Consider the following 17910-nt stretch of genomic DNA (forward strand, 5'->3'; position numbering starts at 1 on the left):
ATGCACACATCTTACATTGGCAATACGTCAGCAATGCACGTTCATTTCAGAGCCATTATTATCAGATTGCTATATTTGTTGCACACATAAGCAGGTTTCGACAATGAGCCAGACTCAGCAGAAATTACAGTGAAACTGGACTATAAACCTATATAGTATGTCCTAAATCCTATAAACCTACATAGTATATCCTATGCAATCTTTTGCAATGCAGACTTTATGAAGAACCATGCAATCGTGTGTGAAGCATTAACTACTCACCCACTGTTAGACAAGGGGAAGACAGTTCTTACTTTAAGTGTTTTTTTTCTCAAAATGTTGCTACTTTAATCTTGTAATGTTGCGATTTTATTGTAGAAATTTCTCATAAAAGACATATTATGTGATGATTCTAAAAACTGCTTTATTTATAAGGACTTCATTCTTGAAATCCGAGATTTTAATGTTTCTCTAAAATGGTGTCAGTGAATAAATGTGGTTGCCTTTTGAAATCCGTCATAATAACTCACTTGGCCATCTCCTAATAACCATTTTATCATTAATGTCATTTATTAAAGGAAATACTCTGTGTATTAACCAACCATGAATCACTTTATTATCTGAATAAAGTTCTGTTACACAGCAGATACACTGTTAAAGTGCTTTCCTAGTTTAATATGCGAAGAGATCCTGCACCATTTGTGTCATGGAAATGCATGATGCCTCAGATCGATCCATTTAATATGTTTTAATTTTAATTTATTACATTCAAATTTGAATTACAATTCTGCACCCTGTTTGCTACTTTAGATTCTGTAATTGAATTGGAATTCAAAAGGGATTCTCAGTTCAAATCTGAATGGTACACAAGCCTGCCTCAAATCACACGGCTTCATCTAAGTGATCAGACTTCACCTAGCAGATGATAAAATAGGTGAAAAAATTAAATAGGCTTTGTAGACACTGTAGGAGGCCTCCAAGTGTGTTTAAGCGCATGAAACACTATAAATTGGTCACTCTTTTTGATATAACATTCTACATTATTATGCATCAATGATTTATTATTTATAGGGACAATGAATACTAATTCATGCTGTATACCTTTGGCACTGCAATCTGTCTGGTGAAAAAGCATGTGGCAAGTTGCCTTAGCCAGATGTTGAAAGTGGCTTTAGATTGTGGTTTAAAAAGGAAAAAGCCTTATATAGTCTTGTACTTTTAGAATTAAACTCTTTACCATTAATCAGTACTTTGGTATAGTGGTCATTGTTACACGCCCCCTTTCAAGTCGAAGGGTAGGAAAGGAGGGTAACAATAATAACAGGGAGAGGCTGAGAGAGCCCAGGGCAGACACCAAAGCTCAGTGACACCGGATTTCAAATAAAACAATTAAATAAACTGGGGTATGTAAACAAACAAAGGCTTCATCGCAGCATATATCCCGGACGAGCCCCCACTCCTTACACACTCCCTTTCAAGTCCTGTATTCTGTTTAACCCATCTCTAAATAATTAGCATTTTGGATGCTTTCCAAGTGCCACTGTCTTTTTTTGACACATTGACAGCCGTTCTATTTGAAGTGTGAGAAATTGTCAGTAAACATTAAAATTGAGCAAATGATGTAAACTGACATCTGTCAAAAAACTAGAAGAAAAGAAAGAAGAGCATAGTTTTAGTCCCCAATTAAGGGTTACTGGTAACCATCTCAGCAAAAGAAAAATCTACTTATTATGACACTGAAAAAAATCAAAAGTATTTTTGTGTTTTCAAAATCCTGAACAAAATCAACCATCGGTCACACTTTATTCTATGGTCCAATTATTGCTATTAACAAACCATTGACTACAACATTAGCCTCAGTAAACTTCTAATTTGCTGCTTATTAATAGTTAGTAAGGTAGTTGTTAAATTTAGGTATTTGGTAGGATTAGGGATGTAGATTATGGTCATGCAGATGATGTGCTTTACTAATAAACAGCTATTATGTTAGTAATAGGCATGCTAATAAGCAACTAGTTAATAGTGAGAATTGGTCCCTATACTAAAGTGTTACCCAACCATCAGATTTGGGGACCAAAACAAACTGTTGCATAAAACAAGACAAAATGTCTTGCAAAGAAAAACTGTTTGACCATTTTACCAGACTGCACATCTCAAACTTTAAGTTTGCCCTTATAGAGGATTTTTAAAGTCACTTTCTTGGCCTCATCAGAAGGACACTCGACATCCGTCATGTGTATCTCCAACCTTGGAGGGTTTGGAGTGACATCGGAGACTAAACAGTGCCTGTTTTGGGAACGCTTCTCTAGGACGTGTAAATGGACTTGTCATGTACTTGGTGGAGGTCGCAGCTGGACATCCATGTGGCATTGATGAACCCTGTTAGCGCTCAGCTCTTAGGATTCTAGAATATTTGTCTTGAACTGACAAACAATTCTGCAAGAATCGCCCATGTGCAAATACAAATATGACACCTTTGTTTTCTTTGCCTAACCTGAACACCTTTCAAAATATCCTGGTGGTTATCATGGATTACTTTCACACAGACACACACTGTCAAGAAAAATAAGTACTTTTAGCTTGTCAAAGGTAACCTTTATGCCTTATCTTGCCCTAAAGGGTGCATATGGTACTAATACACACCATTCAGGGGTTTTTCTGACAGCGCATTAACAATCACAAAATACAAGAGGATATAACTCATAATTATCCTTACTATTCTGCACATTAAATACTAGTGCTAGCAAGGCAGCAAAAGAAGTGCATTACGTTTAAAGTAAGTCCAGGTTTAACGCTTTGGTTCTTGTAAGTGACACTGCAACAGATCCGTATGGATTGAAATAATCCACAAAAAAACAAAAACAAAGTGTGAATGGTGTCTGTAAGCTTAATTAAGTGCAGTGTAATTCTTATGGTTTAATACTTTGAGGTAAATGTGTTTTAGAGCAGACCCTTATCAGGAATATCAATATAGTGCTGCATTGTAAACACTGTTGTAACATTTTGCTGTTTCATTATATTATGGGAGACTCTCTGTTTGAGGTTTCCACTCCAAAAATAGACTCTGACCCTAATTAAAACAGTCAGGCGTGGCGTTAGCCACAACAAGGTCATGAACTCGATTGCCAGGGAATGCATGAAGTGATAACATGTAAACCTTTATTCCAATTTAAGTCGCTTTAGATAAAATCGCCCGCCAAATGAGTCTATTTTTGGGTGAGTCGTGAACCAAAAAATGGGTTGCAGGTCTGTTCTAATATGGTCATGAAAGGGAAAACGATGCTAAATGCAACCAACCATAATAATAAATGGGTTATTCATTTGTTTTGGTGTATTTTGGAAACATGTTACATCAGGTCACTGATTTATTATTTACAGAAATATTTGGTCAAACTTTATTTTAAGGCCCAATTCTTGCCATTAACAAACCATTAACTATGACTTTTGCCTCAAACTACTAATCTGCTCCTTTTTAATAGTTAGTAAAGTAGTTCTTAAAGGGATAGTTCAACCAAAAATGAAAATGTGATGTTTATCTGCTTACCCCCAGGGCATCCAAGATGTAGGTGACTTTGTTTCTTCAGTAGAACACAAACAAAGAGCACTACGCCAGAGCACATACAGACGTCACGCACCGGATGCCGTGCATGCGCTCAGGGCAGTTGGACATAGTGGTGTATTAGAGGTAAAAAATGATAAAAAATACTGTTCAGTTGCTCGCACAAACCGATCGTTTCGTGTCTTAGGACATCAATGTATCGTCACGAGCCACAGGGTTTAATTTGGATTTGTCTGTGCATGTTTTTTTTACTCTCAAAGATTGTGTGCCCAGGACTGACAGACTGCAACGATTTGAGTTAAAAATCTTTGTTTGTGTTCTACTGAAGAATCAAAGTCACCTACATCTTGGATGCCCTGGGGGTAAGATCAGATTTTCATTTTTGGGTGAACTATCCCTTTAAGTTTAGGTATTGGATGGGATTAGGAATATAGAATATGGTCATGCAGAATATGTGTTTTATAAGTACTAATAAACAGCCAATATGTTATTAATAGGCTTGCTAATAATCAACTAGTTAACAGTGAGAATTGGTGTTACCAAATATTTTATACAATATACTGAAACAAAATGTGCACCCCATTATGGACAAATACATAATAACCTAATACATTTGAATTTTTTACTTTTAATTAGTGCTATCAAATGATTAATCGTGATTAATCGTATCCAAAATAAAAGTTTTTGTTTGCATAATAAGTGTGTGTACTGTGTATATTTATTATGTTTATATAAATACACATACATGCATGTATATATTTAAGAAAAATATGTCATGTTTATATATTAAATATATTTATATATTTATATATAATTATATATAATATAAATTATATGAATGTAAATATATACATGTCACATGTATGATCTGTTTTAGTTTAGTTTTCTGTGTTTCCATCATCCTGCCTAGTTAGTTGCCCTGATTAGTTAATTAGCTTCACACCTGTTTCTGTTCCTCCCTGATTGCATTCGGTATTTATAGTCTGTGTTCATCATTCTTATTTGGTCTGCTATCGTTTGATTTATGTTTGGTTCTGCCCATTTCATCCCGTGGATTATTAAAAGAACTTTTGAACTGTATTCGCTCATCGTGCGCTTTGCTTAACACACCAGACCGTGACAATACATGTAAATATACAGTATATAAATATTTTCAAAATATACTGTATATTGTATGTGTGTGTATTTTTATATACATAACAAATATACACAGTACACACATATATATTATGTAAACAAAAACCTTTATTTTGAGATTAATCACGATTAATCATTTGACAGCATTACTTTTAATATAAACTAAAATACTTTAATATTAATCAAGAGATAATGTGTCCCTAGTCTTCCTCTAAAGACTTAAGCTTTTAAGTGTTCAATTACAACAAGGATGAACACTGTTTGTGTCGACCATAATGTGTTTTTTTGAATAATTACTTGTATGAAACCATTCAAGAGTCATTTAGTAACTAAACTGGAAATTTGTCCTATTCAGAATCAGCATTTGTCATGTTCATTATTTGGCATATTTGGCCTATGCAGGTTTTTCGTCATTTTAAATACATTTTAAAGACACTGTTTACTTTTGTATAACAAACAATTTTGGTACTATGTTTGGTAACCACTTGATTTCCTCAAGCAAACCAGTTGAGAGTAACTGGTTTATACTACCCTGCAAATTTCATTTATGGTGGCAAATGCTGATTCTCTTCTACTTTCAACTGCAGGCACCAGCTTCAAGTTTATGGCGTTATCCGAAGGAACAGCTGCCGGGAGGAATCACATGTCCAAGTCCTGTCCAGGTGATTTCCCCAGCACCTGGGCCGTGTCAGCAGAACCGTCGGTCAGCCCGCGGGAAGCTCACGCTGACCTCTTTTATGCGGAAGAGAGAGTTTTGAGCAGTCTGTTTGCCTGTTGTGTGGATGTGTTTTTTTTGTTTTTTTTTTGACAAGCCGAAGCATGTGCACTCGTGCAGACAGTGATACAGACCAACTGGCTGCTTCAAAACGCTAAAGAATCTTACCAGACAAGAACCACACTACTGCAGCCAGGTTTCATCAATGCAATGCATGACATCAGAAGCTGTTGTCCCTCATTGCATCACTACAAGAGTGACGCATAGTAAATATATAATTCAAAAACTAATATATCTCAATCATAGACTGCAATGTGATTAAATGGAGAGTGTGGCTGGAAAATTTCCCTCTGGACTAGTTTATTTGCACAGTAGTGCGTTAAGCAGCTGTTTATGTGTCCTTGTGTTGTGATTGAGAGTACCATAAACACGCTCCTACCAAATTTTATTTGGAAATAATAGTGTGACATTGGTTGTTTATGGAAAACCACTGGCTTTTGGGAATAAGGCACAGTCTGTAATTGGCCACATTTACAAAAGAGGTGTTTTTGCACTGAACATGTAATATTGTTAATACTACAAATACAGTTTGATGTTTCATTGAGCACCTTTGTGGGTGACTGCTGCATACTTTTAGAAATTCACAGAACATATGGAGCTGAAGAGAGTCATTTTAGCATCCAGTTAGTAGGAAGCCCCTTCTCTTGGACTGGAAGGAAAAGCTGTTATGCACAGTGCAATACTAGTTAAGAGGAAACATGCACAGAACAACTGGTTTCTTGTTTATGTCATGTTTTTAAGGGCAGGAAATTGGCTGCTTCCATTTGCGTTAAAAAAGGGGTGAAATGGCATGGTTCTTTGTGCACTTTAAAGTAGGTTACAGCGGTAGCTGTTCATTTGTCATCCACGACAATGTGATTAATCATGGAAGGGCCGCTGTTGAATCCCCCATTGGGCTGTGTTCACCAGGTGGCTCATCTAACCGAATGTCATTGCTCAGCCTCAAGGAGCTCAGCGTTTCTCCTCAAAGTCTGTCAATCAAGGGTGCTGGCTCAGAGCGGTTCTTCCTACAGTCCATCCTGTTTGGTCTCATTCTTCATTTTAAACACACTGCATGGTTTGAAGCCAACTTGGAATCAAAATTTATTTTTATTTTATTTGTTTAATATTGCATTAGTCATATTCATCGATGGATACTATTCCAGATAAAAACTGTGCTGCAGATATGAATCACACCCAGGATTATTATTGTTAATTAAAACTATGAAAAAAAAAGTTAACACTTTAGTTTAAGGACCAATTCTCACTATTAAGTAGCATGCATATTACTAGCACATTGGCTGTTTAGTACTTATAAAGCACATATTAATGTCTTATTCTGCATGACCATATTTTATATCTCTTAATCCGACCCCATACCTAAATTTAACAACGACCTTACTAACTATTAATAAGCAGCAAAATAGTTGTCACAGTTGATAGTGAGAATTATTGTGACCAAGAAACATTTACATGAAATAAACGGCAACACTTTAGAATAGGGAACACTTATTCACTATTAACTACGACTTTTCCCTCAATTAATTCATAATTTGCTGCTTATTAATAGTTGTTAAGTTTAGGTATTGTGTAGGATTAGGGATGTAGAATAAGGTCATGTAGAATAAGGCATTAATATGTGCTTACTACTAATAAATGGCTAATATTCTAGTAATATGCATGATAATAACAACTAGTTAAGAGACCCTAAAATAAAGTGTTACCAAATAAACATTAACTTAATAAAATAATTAAAAAAAAAAAAAAAGTATAAATTAAACTTCATAAATTTCAGCTAGTTGCAGTTTTTGTTTTCCTTAAGCTGAAGTATATATTTATACTTTTACTTTTACATTTACATTTAGTCATTTAGCAGATGTTTTTATCCAACGCGACTTACAAATGAGGACAATATAGAAGCAATCAAAATCAACAAAAGAGCAACAACATGCAAGTGCTATGACAAGTCTTGGTTAACCTAACGCAGTACACGTAGCAAGGTTTTTTATTTTTTTTTAAAGAAACAAGTAGACAGAATCGAAAAAAGAAAGCTAGAGTTAGTTTTTCAAGAAAAGCTAGCAGTTAGAGAATAAATATGCAATTGACAGAGGGTCAAGTGTGTGTGTTTTTTTTTTTAATTAAAAGACAGACAGATAGATAAAATACAATTAGAATAGAGAGTGCTAGAGTTAGAGGGTCAAATAAAGATGGAAGAGATGTGTTTTTAGACGTTTCTTGAAGCTGGCTAAGGATTCAGCTGATCGGATTGAGTTGGGCAGGTCATTCCACCAGGAGGGAACATTTAATGAAAAAGTCTGTGAAAGTGATTTTGTGCCTCTTTGGAATGAGCAATAAAGCGACGTTCACTTGCAGAAAGCAAGCTTCTAGAGGGCACATAAGTCTGAAGTACTGAATTTAGGTAAAGGGGTGCAGAGCCAGAGGTGGTTTTGTAGGCAAACATTAATGCCTTGAATTTTATGCGAGCAGCTATTGGTAGCCAGTGCAGATTGATGAACAGAGGCTCATTAAAGATTAATCTTGCAGCGGAATTTTGGATTAATTGTAGAGGTTTGATGGAATTGGCTGGAAGACCTGCCAAGAGAGCATTGCAATAGTCAAGTCTGGACAGAACAAGAGCTTGAACAAGGAGTTGTGTTGCATGTTCCGAAAGAAAGGGCCTGATCTTCCTAATATTGTATTAAGCAAATCTGCAGGACCGGGCAGTTTTAGTAATGTGGTCTGAGAAATTCAGCTTATCATCAATCACAATTCCAAGGTTTCTGGCTGTTTTTGAAGGAGTTATGGTTGATGATCCTAACTGGAAGGTGAAATTGTGATGAAGTGATGGGTTTGCTGAAACTACAAGCAGTTCTGTCTTAGCTAGGTTGAGTTGAAGGTGATGGTCCTTCATCCAGCAAGAAATGTCTGTTAGACATACTGAGATACGAGCAGCTATCGTCAGATCATCAGGATGGAATAAGAGGTAGAATTGAGTGTCATCAGCATAGCAGTGATATGAAAAGCCATGTTTATGAATGACACAACCTAGTGATGCCATGTAGACAGAGAAGAGAAGTGGTCTAAGAACTGAGCCCTGAGGCACCCCAGTATCTAGATGTTGCGACTTGGATACCTTGCCTCTCCAAGATACCTTGAAGGACCTATCTGAGAGGTAAGACTCAAACCACTGGAGTGCGGTTCCTGAGATGCCCTTTCTCGATAGGGATGACAGGAGGATCTGGTGGTTGACCGTATCAAAAGCAGCTGACAGATCCAGCAAGATAAGTAACGAAGACTTGGAAGCCACTCTTGCAAGTCTTAGGGCTTCAACAACTGAGAGCAAGGCAGTTTCGGTTGAATGTCCACTTCTGATGCCAGATTGGTTGCCAAATATGTGTGTGTGTGTGTGAATTATTTTCTTTTCTTCAAAAAAAATAAAAATAAGAAAAAAAGACAAAACACAACAAAATTACTAAAACTGACAATATATATGATTAATAAACAAAACTGAAAAATTGAAAATGAAAACTGAAAATATATATTTTAAAAATCTAATTTAACATATTGAGCTAAATCAGCTACATTTTCTAAATGATCAGGCATTTGATTTTCAGATGGCAGATGATAAAATGGTCAAAGAAAAATCTTACAGACTCACACTGGAACAAGAAACCATATTATCACAGAGAGTTGGGGGCGGGTTCCATTCAGATTAGAAATCATTCAGATTACCTGAGAAACAATTTGATTACACTCAAACGATGCCTTACCTGCTGCATAGCAATGCACTGATAACCAACCACCCTTAGTTAGTTCTGCACAAACAAGCTGCATTCATATTTCCATCCGTACATGTGAAATAACTAGTTAATAGAGCATTCCAGAGAGCAGAACGGACTATTGTGTGTTCCTGTAGCTCAACCAGTAAAGCACGACGCTGTGCTGGCAATGCCAAGGTCATGATTCCCAGAGAAAGCAAGACCTGATTAAATGTTGAATTTGAATACAATGTAAGGAGCTTCAGATAAAAGCACCTGCCAGATGTGTAAATGAAGAGAATTTGAAAATCATTAGATTTTTGGCATCACCTACAGCTCACGAGAGACAGAAACGTATTGAGACTTGTTGGATTTGTGGATTTTAGAGCAGGTGAAGATGGTGCTTCTGAAGATGTCTGGCTAGGGGTATATGCCAAATGTAATTTTAGCTTGTGCTCAGTAGACCGAGGCTCCCCTGTAGGTTTGTTATTCTCATATCGTTCCGCAGTGGATGTGTGTGAGTGTGGCATGTCTAGGCATTCTGGAGAGCCGTGATAATAGTGTATATTTTACTCCAAACAGGATGAACTGCAAAGATAGGTGGCACATGTGTGGGAGATCTCTCTCCTGTAGATCAGCGATAAGGCATCAAAACTCCCACATGCTTATCACGTAACGGTTCCTAAGCAGACGCTGCAGACCCTCGTTAGCTTTTGCTGTCTTTTCCATCTAGATCCAGTAATAAGAAAGGCACTTTAAAATAGCTCTGTTTTGCAACTGAATTTTGCACATGTGAGCAAATGTCTCGAGCTGCTATTGCATGCGAATTTAATGTTAAACTTCCTATTTATCAATCAGAGTTTCTGCACTGACTTATTACTTTTTTTATGAATGATTTCACTTTTTGGTTTGCATCTTCTTTGTGAAGTATTTAATTCAGAGGATTATCCAAAAATAGGTATTATTTTTCACATGTAAACCATTTTTTTTTTTTTTTCCATCAGAAGCAACCATATCATGATGCTGTTGCCACGATGAAAGGTTTTATTTATACTTCCCACCACCAATCTCTTCTATGACCTCTAAGTATATGCTGCAACCATGCTTTATCTTGTCAGAATGAGAATGCTTTAAGCCTTTCATTAGTTGACATAACTTACCCATAATGCATTACTGTGTCTCAAAGAGTGACATTGTGAATGTATATTATGCGTGTGCTGGTTTAGAAATCATACAGTGTTTCATTTGAAATCAGAATGCTTTTGAAGTCGTAACCTTTTACCATCATGCTTTCTCTGCCTACATAAGGTTTTAAGGATAACTGCATAGCAGTATTTATTAATCTCAGTTAATGGAAAGTCCATCATCAGATGTCCATCATCATCTTTAAAGTTGAGCATTGCATGAAATTACAAACATCTGCAATGCTTCAGTAATAGCAGGCATGATATGCATATAGAAGTACTTTTATTCAGCTACAGTGTCAAAACCCAATCTGGTCTGGCAGCAACACCATGTGAACGAACAGATTATTAATAGCCAGGCTTTTTTTTTATTATTACTGAAGAATATTTAAGCAATCATGCTCTCCGCATGAGGGATTTTTGTAATTAACCTCAGAGTTTGATTTGCGGTGTTTGAATGCAATGCATCGGCGTGGACTTTCTGCCATCTAGAGGCCTAATGCATGGATTTACTGCGTCAACCGGGGTTTAAAAAAAGCCTTCACGTTTTGACCCTCCCTTGTTTCCATGGTGCTGTTTTACTGCTGAATGATTTGAGATTAACTAACACAAATGAATCTTGGCCCTTTATTAAACCAGAGAGGATATGAAACACAGGGCCCCAAAAAAGTATCATGAATGTCATTTTATCAGTCAAAATATGCTATTTATTAAAAAAAAAAAAAAAAAAAGGTAACGTAAATGCATTTTTCAACAAAAAGTGCTAGGAACTAACACTATAGCTACACTATTCAAAACAGAGACATATGTTGGACACCTTTTGGTTGAATATTCAAATCAAATGTGAACCTGAGGAGATCTGACGTCACATCATTTTAACACAAGTCGCTTAAAAGAGTGTGTTTGGTCTTTCATAACACATCATTGTCTCCTGCTTAAAATCGATGTGAAGCATTTTCTACACGCTATATATAGATGTCTGTAAGAAAGGCTCTACTTTAATTACGTGAATTACTGGTGTTCTAAAAATATAATTACATATTTGACTGCACAGAGGAACCTTTATCGAGGAAGTTGGCTGGAAAAATAATTATAGATAATGCAACTGCTGTAATTAGGTGCTTTTAATGAATGGTGTTTTAAAGCAGAACAGATTGTGGGAATTAGTCAGATGTACAGTCAAGCACAATCACAGAGCTGACAGTGTTCACTCACACACATTAATGTGTGTCAACCAGAAGGTCTAGAAGGGACGTTCGCTCATGGGTGCATTTTCCAGTTTGATGAGATGAGTGTTGTCTGTGTGCTATGTCAAATTAAAGTAATATTTTATTAAGATAAAAAATAATTTATTTAAATAATTAAGTATTAATCGTTTGGACATATATGATTAAATCATATATGGATTCACAGTATTTGAGTATAATCTGACATTACAAATTTTAGGCTAAATGTTATTAAATTACAAGGGGCTTCATAAAATGATAATTGTTTTTTTTTTTTTATTATTATTATTATTATTGATTGATTTATTGATATTTTTCCAAATTATCAATGATTTTCAAATATTAACTTTTAAATTATCAGTTGTTTACTTTAGAAAAATAATGCAAATTGTGTTTGAAGAGTTACTGAAAGAATGTTGACAAAACTCAATTTTAAAAAATGGAAAAAGGATGGGAAAAAGATTGAAACATTAACTGGGGACAAACGAAATATTTTTAATAATCATTATGTATTTTTAATAATGCATTATTATATAGAGAGAGAATAAAGACACATATTCATGTATTTTGTTATTCAAAATGTCCAGAAAGGTATTCTCATAAAGAAAGAAAATAAATATCATCATAAAAACATAAACATACATGATGTTTTTTTGTTTTTTTGTTTTTTTACAGGTGTATGAAAGACACATTGCATTTAGGTAAAATGTCCGATGAATAATTATGCTTGCATTTGCATTATGTTACCAAGAAAGGGTATTACAGTTAAATGGGAAGAAATTCAATATAATGCAAATTGTATTGATATAAATGAATGAAATGCTCCAAGGGTTTCATCGCTGGATGCCATATTGATTTTAGAGCACAACTTTCTGCAATGAACACATGTGCTATCAAAGCCCACACACCATAAAGACATTAAACTGAGCAGCAGAGGTGTCTCGTCTGTATTAAAATTCAGTTTGTGCAGCATCAAAAGCCCCTAGAGTCCAACAGAAAGACAATATCTTCCTCTTTGAATTAATACACCTAAAGCAAACCATTCCCAGAACCCCCTGCAGCAATAATTCTCCTCTTTAAACACACACACACACATACTCTTTGAAGAAAAAAAATATACTGATAAAGGGCAAAAAGTAGTAGAAAGGTTATTTGAAAGTTGATGCTAATGATGATGAGACGTATATATTGTGTAACAGCGTGTGATAGGATTAATTTGAACAAGACCTTACAGATGCAAAATTATGACTGGAATTACTCATTACCTTGACTAAATGGATCAGACATGACACCAGAGATATATCTTAAGGAAATAACCAATACATTTCATGCCTGTTGTGTGTTTGGTTAAACCAGGGACCTAGAATTAGGGGTTGGACGCTAGGGTCGTGTCACTACAAATATCCAGCGACTACCAAATTGTCAATAGCGATAATTTTGATCAAACATTTAAATCTGTATAAAAATTTCCTTAAAATTTCCGGTAAAAAATCAGCAGCTGTGGTTGCCGTAATTCTACCGTAAAATATATGGTAGCAACGTTTTAGGTTTAACTTAAATTTACAGTTAAATACCGTAATTTCATTAACTGATATAATGTTAATATATCAACCTATTGAAGTACTGAAATCTGTTTTGTACTTTTGTATTACACTGATAACCACCAAATGCAGGTGGTGATGAGAAAGTCACATGATGAACCAAAGCCCATCACAAGCAGATTTTAAATAATAACATATATAGAAGGTGCACAGTGTCATTCACACAAACACTAATCACCATCATGGTGAGACTCATTAAACTGAAATATGCAATAAACATTAATTTAACAACATTAGTTGTAACATACACAACATGATCTCACAGAATTCCGTGTAATGTTCACAGACTTAATTAGCCTCCGAATCTGTGGTGGCATCACGGAATCGCCGAAAATTCCGTGATGGGCTCACAGAAGTGATACCAATGTAAGTCAGTGACAGGCATCAGCCTCCACGCACGGAAACCCTTAGCATCAATATGCCGACGCGATACTGGGAAATTTATCGTCATCATTATTGTTCAGAACTGGGTAGGGGTGGGGTCGGGTACTCCAGTGAAAGTATATGCATCGGAGTCACTCTTTTTACGTGGTCCGATGCAGCGCTGGTGTTGAACCAGTGAATCCGTGCATGGACCACGGCTGATGCCTTCTGTGAGCTCATCACGGAATTTTCGGCGATTCCGTGATGCCACCACAGATTCGGGGTTAATTAAGTCCGTGAACATTACACGGAATTCTGTGAGATCAGGTTGAACATACAACCCTAATAAACATAACTGATAAGAAAAAATTAAGAAGAAACCTAGTTATTTCAAAGAAAATACATCAAATTCAAACAAAATTTTAAATGCAATGCAGGGAATTCTGGGAATGTCAATTTACGTTTTTTCCCTGTAAATTTTACATTCTTTTTCACTTCCAAAAGCGGTATTTCACCGTAAAATTGTCTGAAATGTCTATTACAGTTTTTCACCGTATATATTAGGGGAACTTACCGTTAACCATTTAACAGGTTTTTACCGTAGCTTTTTCACAGTTTTTTACCGTTAAAATCACGGTCATTTTTTACAGTGTATGTATGTTTTTTTTTGTAATTTCGGACGCATCTGAAATATGTCATTTCATTGATATTACCTAAGAAATTAAGGTAAATATGTAAAAAAACTGCACACTTTCAAGGACGCACATTTACCGTGGGCGGAGTAAGAATGTAAGGCAGTCGTGCACCGAATGAGAAGCGCAGCGCCGCGTTTAGAACAACCCATTGTACCCAGTTCAACACAGCAGTCCAGAACAGTAAAAAAAAAAAAAACTAACTTCAGGAATTAACAAGGTTGTGTTGATGATTTTGAAATACGGTGTTTGACAAAACAGAGCAAACGGGGGAAAAAAGTGTGATCTATGGCTATTATTAGCTCTCTATAAAGCATACAGACAGAAGGACAAACATTGTCAATACACAATCTTCCAGCCTAGGATGAAATCATTATGTACGTAATGTGATTTTGTATATAATGTGATTTTATGGAAAACTATGTGAGTGGTGCTCTGTGGTGCAGCAGAATTTGAAACAGCGTTGTGAGTCGCCGCGGTCAGTCTTTAACTTTAACTTAATGTTGTTAAACTGAATGTACAAAGCAAACTGTTAGCTGGAATATCATAAAATAAAAAACAACTCTGAAATAAGAGCGTGCATATCTGTCAGTCATGTGCACATGAAAGTTTACTACAGCAACAGTAGTATTCTTTCAGAAACATCCTGGGTCCAATTCAATTAATATTAAAATAAAGTTATCCGTGATTAAAACACCCAGCGCTCTGATGCTGATGTAATGTTGTTGGTTCACAAATCAAAATTGTGTAATTATCTAAATATAACATAGCCTACAAACTTGCAAAAAACGCTCTGTTTATGTATTCTGAAATTATGAATATGTAGGCTACCATAAGCTATAAATGAAGAGTTTAGATGACTGCTCTTATGTCCCCACCAAAAGCAAACCTACTGTACGCCCTTGGGTTAAACTACGTATAAACATGAGTAGGTTCACCCCCTCAATCAGCAAAAACTTCCATCGCTAACATAAAGGGGAAATATGTAAAAATGTTCATGTGTTAATCACTTTCTTATTTCCAGTGTGAACAGTTTGTAATTATAATGAAACTTTAAAAATTAGGCCTTACCCGATCTTTTAGATTGTCTATGAAAGCCTGTAGACTGATTTGAAGGACTCGGGATGTTTTTTGCCGGGAAATCGAAAGGATTTGACGTTTAAGCATGCTCCCGATAGCCTCTCTTCCATTCTGTCACATGAAACGAATGCTTAAACAGTGTACAGGTTAATGCCAAAAGAGCTATTCTGTACTGTAAATGCGAAAAATGTCATGAAAAAAGGAATTCATTCAAACTATAGTCTCACACAACCAGATCTATAGCAGATCTAAGCAGTGTCTGGATGTTCGCTAACAATATGTCACTGCAACGATGTTTTTCCAACTTCTTTTTACTTCTAAGCAAAGGACAAAAAAAGAACATCGCTGTGAGTATATTGGGCCACTGAATCACATTCAGTCTCTTGTAAGTTACATGTGCACGAGTGTGAGCACAAGTAGTAAGTTTCTGGCTGCGGTTCAAGAATTTCTGTATTCTGACCTCTTTAACAGATGAACAGAATTGACTGAAATAAAATATAAATTACTTTATTTTAGCTAGTTTCCAAAGCAACATTTCTTACAGCTGTGTAGTTAAATTTTGTACTAAAACAATAAAAATTAAAATTGAAATAATTGATTAATAAATCTATATAGACATTTTTTTTTTAAATGTCAAAAACAACAAAATTACTAAAACGTCAGGTAAAATTACAATTAATAAAAAAAAAAGCTAATTCAAAATATTAATAAAAACCATCATAGTATCTGAATTGTACTAAAGCCACAGCAGAACTGGTGTGTGTTTGTGAGCAACACAGTGGCGTTTAGTTCTGAATAAATCTGCGTTTTGAACGAATCAACTGAACCAATGATTCAAAGACCCATTCATAAAGAGAGCCATTTACTTCATTCCTGAATGAATCAGCTGTTTGAAGGAATGGAAAGAATGAATGACTAATAAAGACATTTACTGCCACCTGCTGGCAGTTTTAGTTTCTTATTTAGAGTATTATTTCATTTTAAAAGGGGGGGGACTTTAAAGTAATAGCTCACCCAAATAAATTATGCCATCATTTACTCAAACCTAAATGACTTACTTTCTTTTGTGGAACATAAAATAAGGTATTTTGAAAACTGCTGGTGACAAAGCTGTTTTGGTTACCAATGACTTCCACTGCATGAACAAAGGGGGAAAAAAGAAAAAAGAAAAAAAAATGGTATGTTTCTCAAATGATCTTCTTTTATGTTCCATAGTTTATGTTGGGCCGTTGTAACCTAAACGTTTATGTGTAATAAATTGTATGTTAAATCAAATAAAGTATTTCTTTCTAAAGCTACTATTTGTAAGGTCTACTTAATACCTTCTCGTTTAACACAAAAATTGCATTAAATAATCTTTTGTTGGTATTTTCACAGTCAAATGTAATTTGCAATTTCGACACATCATGCAATTAATTAGATTGAAAAAATGTAATCGACTGACATCCCTAATATATATATATATATATATATATATATATATATACAAATGTTGGTCTGTCTATGGGGAATGAATTGATTCTAGAGACATTTGACTGAACAGTGAATGCAGAAGTGTTGCTGCAACTTTAATATCAGTAATAGATCAGTTCTAATGAAGAACATATCTGCATTAGTAATGACATCAGAAGAAAAGATGTTACATTATAAGTTAAAATGTATCCCTCATATTTCAATTTCTTTTCTAAAAGTGGTTCTCTCATATGAAGCAAAAGGAAATGTCTTTACAGGCCAATATCAACATTGGCAAAGAGAGGCTCATCTTGTGACATAAGCTGATGTTTGCCTCTGCTGACACAGGGCTCATTCTCTTCTGCTCTGGGTTCTACACTATAGGGTAAGCTCTACTTTAACTGTAAACTATGTGTTTATTTGTAAATATTCAGTTGAATTACTGATTCTATATTTTGTGATGTCATATTCACTATAACTATTCCTGTTTTTTTAGACGTTTGACCTCAAAAGATGCTGCTGAAATATTCCTCGACTTTCCTTTTCCTGGCATGTTGTAAGTAGACGGACTCTCAAGGCATCTGCAATTGCATTGTAATTTAGAAACTACAGAGTTTGGCTTATTTCAACTACTGACACTTTCAACAGATCATATTCAATTTTTTTTATTTTTTTTATTTTTACTTTTTAAATGCCTTTTATGTATTGATTTTATGTCCAGGAGAAAGAGTTTGTATGGTCACCCTATTTTCCAACCATGCATTGGTTTTTATAACACTTTTAGAAATGTTATGATTGATAATTACTTATGCAAATATTCCCGCCTATCAGAACAGTGCAATTTACACTGAGGACTTAAATAAGAATCCGCAACAAAAGTGCACTTTTCATTCAAATGGTCAGAGGGTGGAAAATTGGCATGCATGCATACTAAATAATGCTATATACTGCAATAATAAAACACACATTTCTGACATGCCTCTAAAATGTAATTCCGTCAAAGAAAGCATGCTATCCACATACATCATTTGAAAATTTGAGCTAATATGGGAAAAAAAGATTGTCATGATTTTTCAAAAAGCTTACAGAATTCTTCTGACATGCATGTACTGTATGTCCATTGTT

General features: G+C 35.2%; 1 long non-coding RNA gene across 1 annotated transcript; it reads left to right on the forward strand.

Moving 5' to 3' along the window:
- The first annotated feature begins 3587 nt into the window (after positions 1–3587).
- Positions 3588–5994, forward strand: LOC131528936 (uncharacterized). The gene is made up of 3 exons (XR_009267956.1): positions 3588–3664; positions 3799–3900; positions 5263–5994. It is a non-coding gene; the product is annotated as an uncharacterized LOC131528936 (long non-coding RNA).
- The last annotated feature ends 11916 nt before the right edge of the window (positions 5995–17910 follow it).

The sequence above is a fragment of the Onychostoma macrolepis genome, chromosome 21 (genome assembly GCF_012432095.1).
Source record: "Onychostoma macrolepis isolate SWU-2019 chromosome 21, ASM1243209v1, whole genome shotgun sequence".
NCBI classification, from domain to species: Eukaryota; Metazoa; Chordata; class Actinopteri; order Cypriniformes; family Cyprinidae; genus Onychostoma; species Onychostoma macrolepis.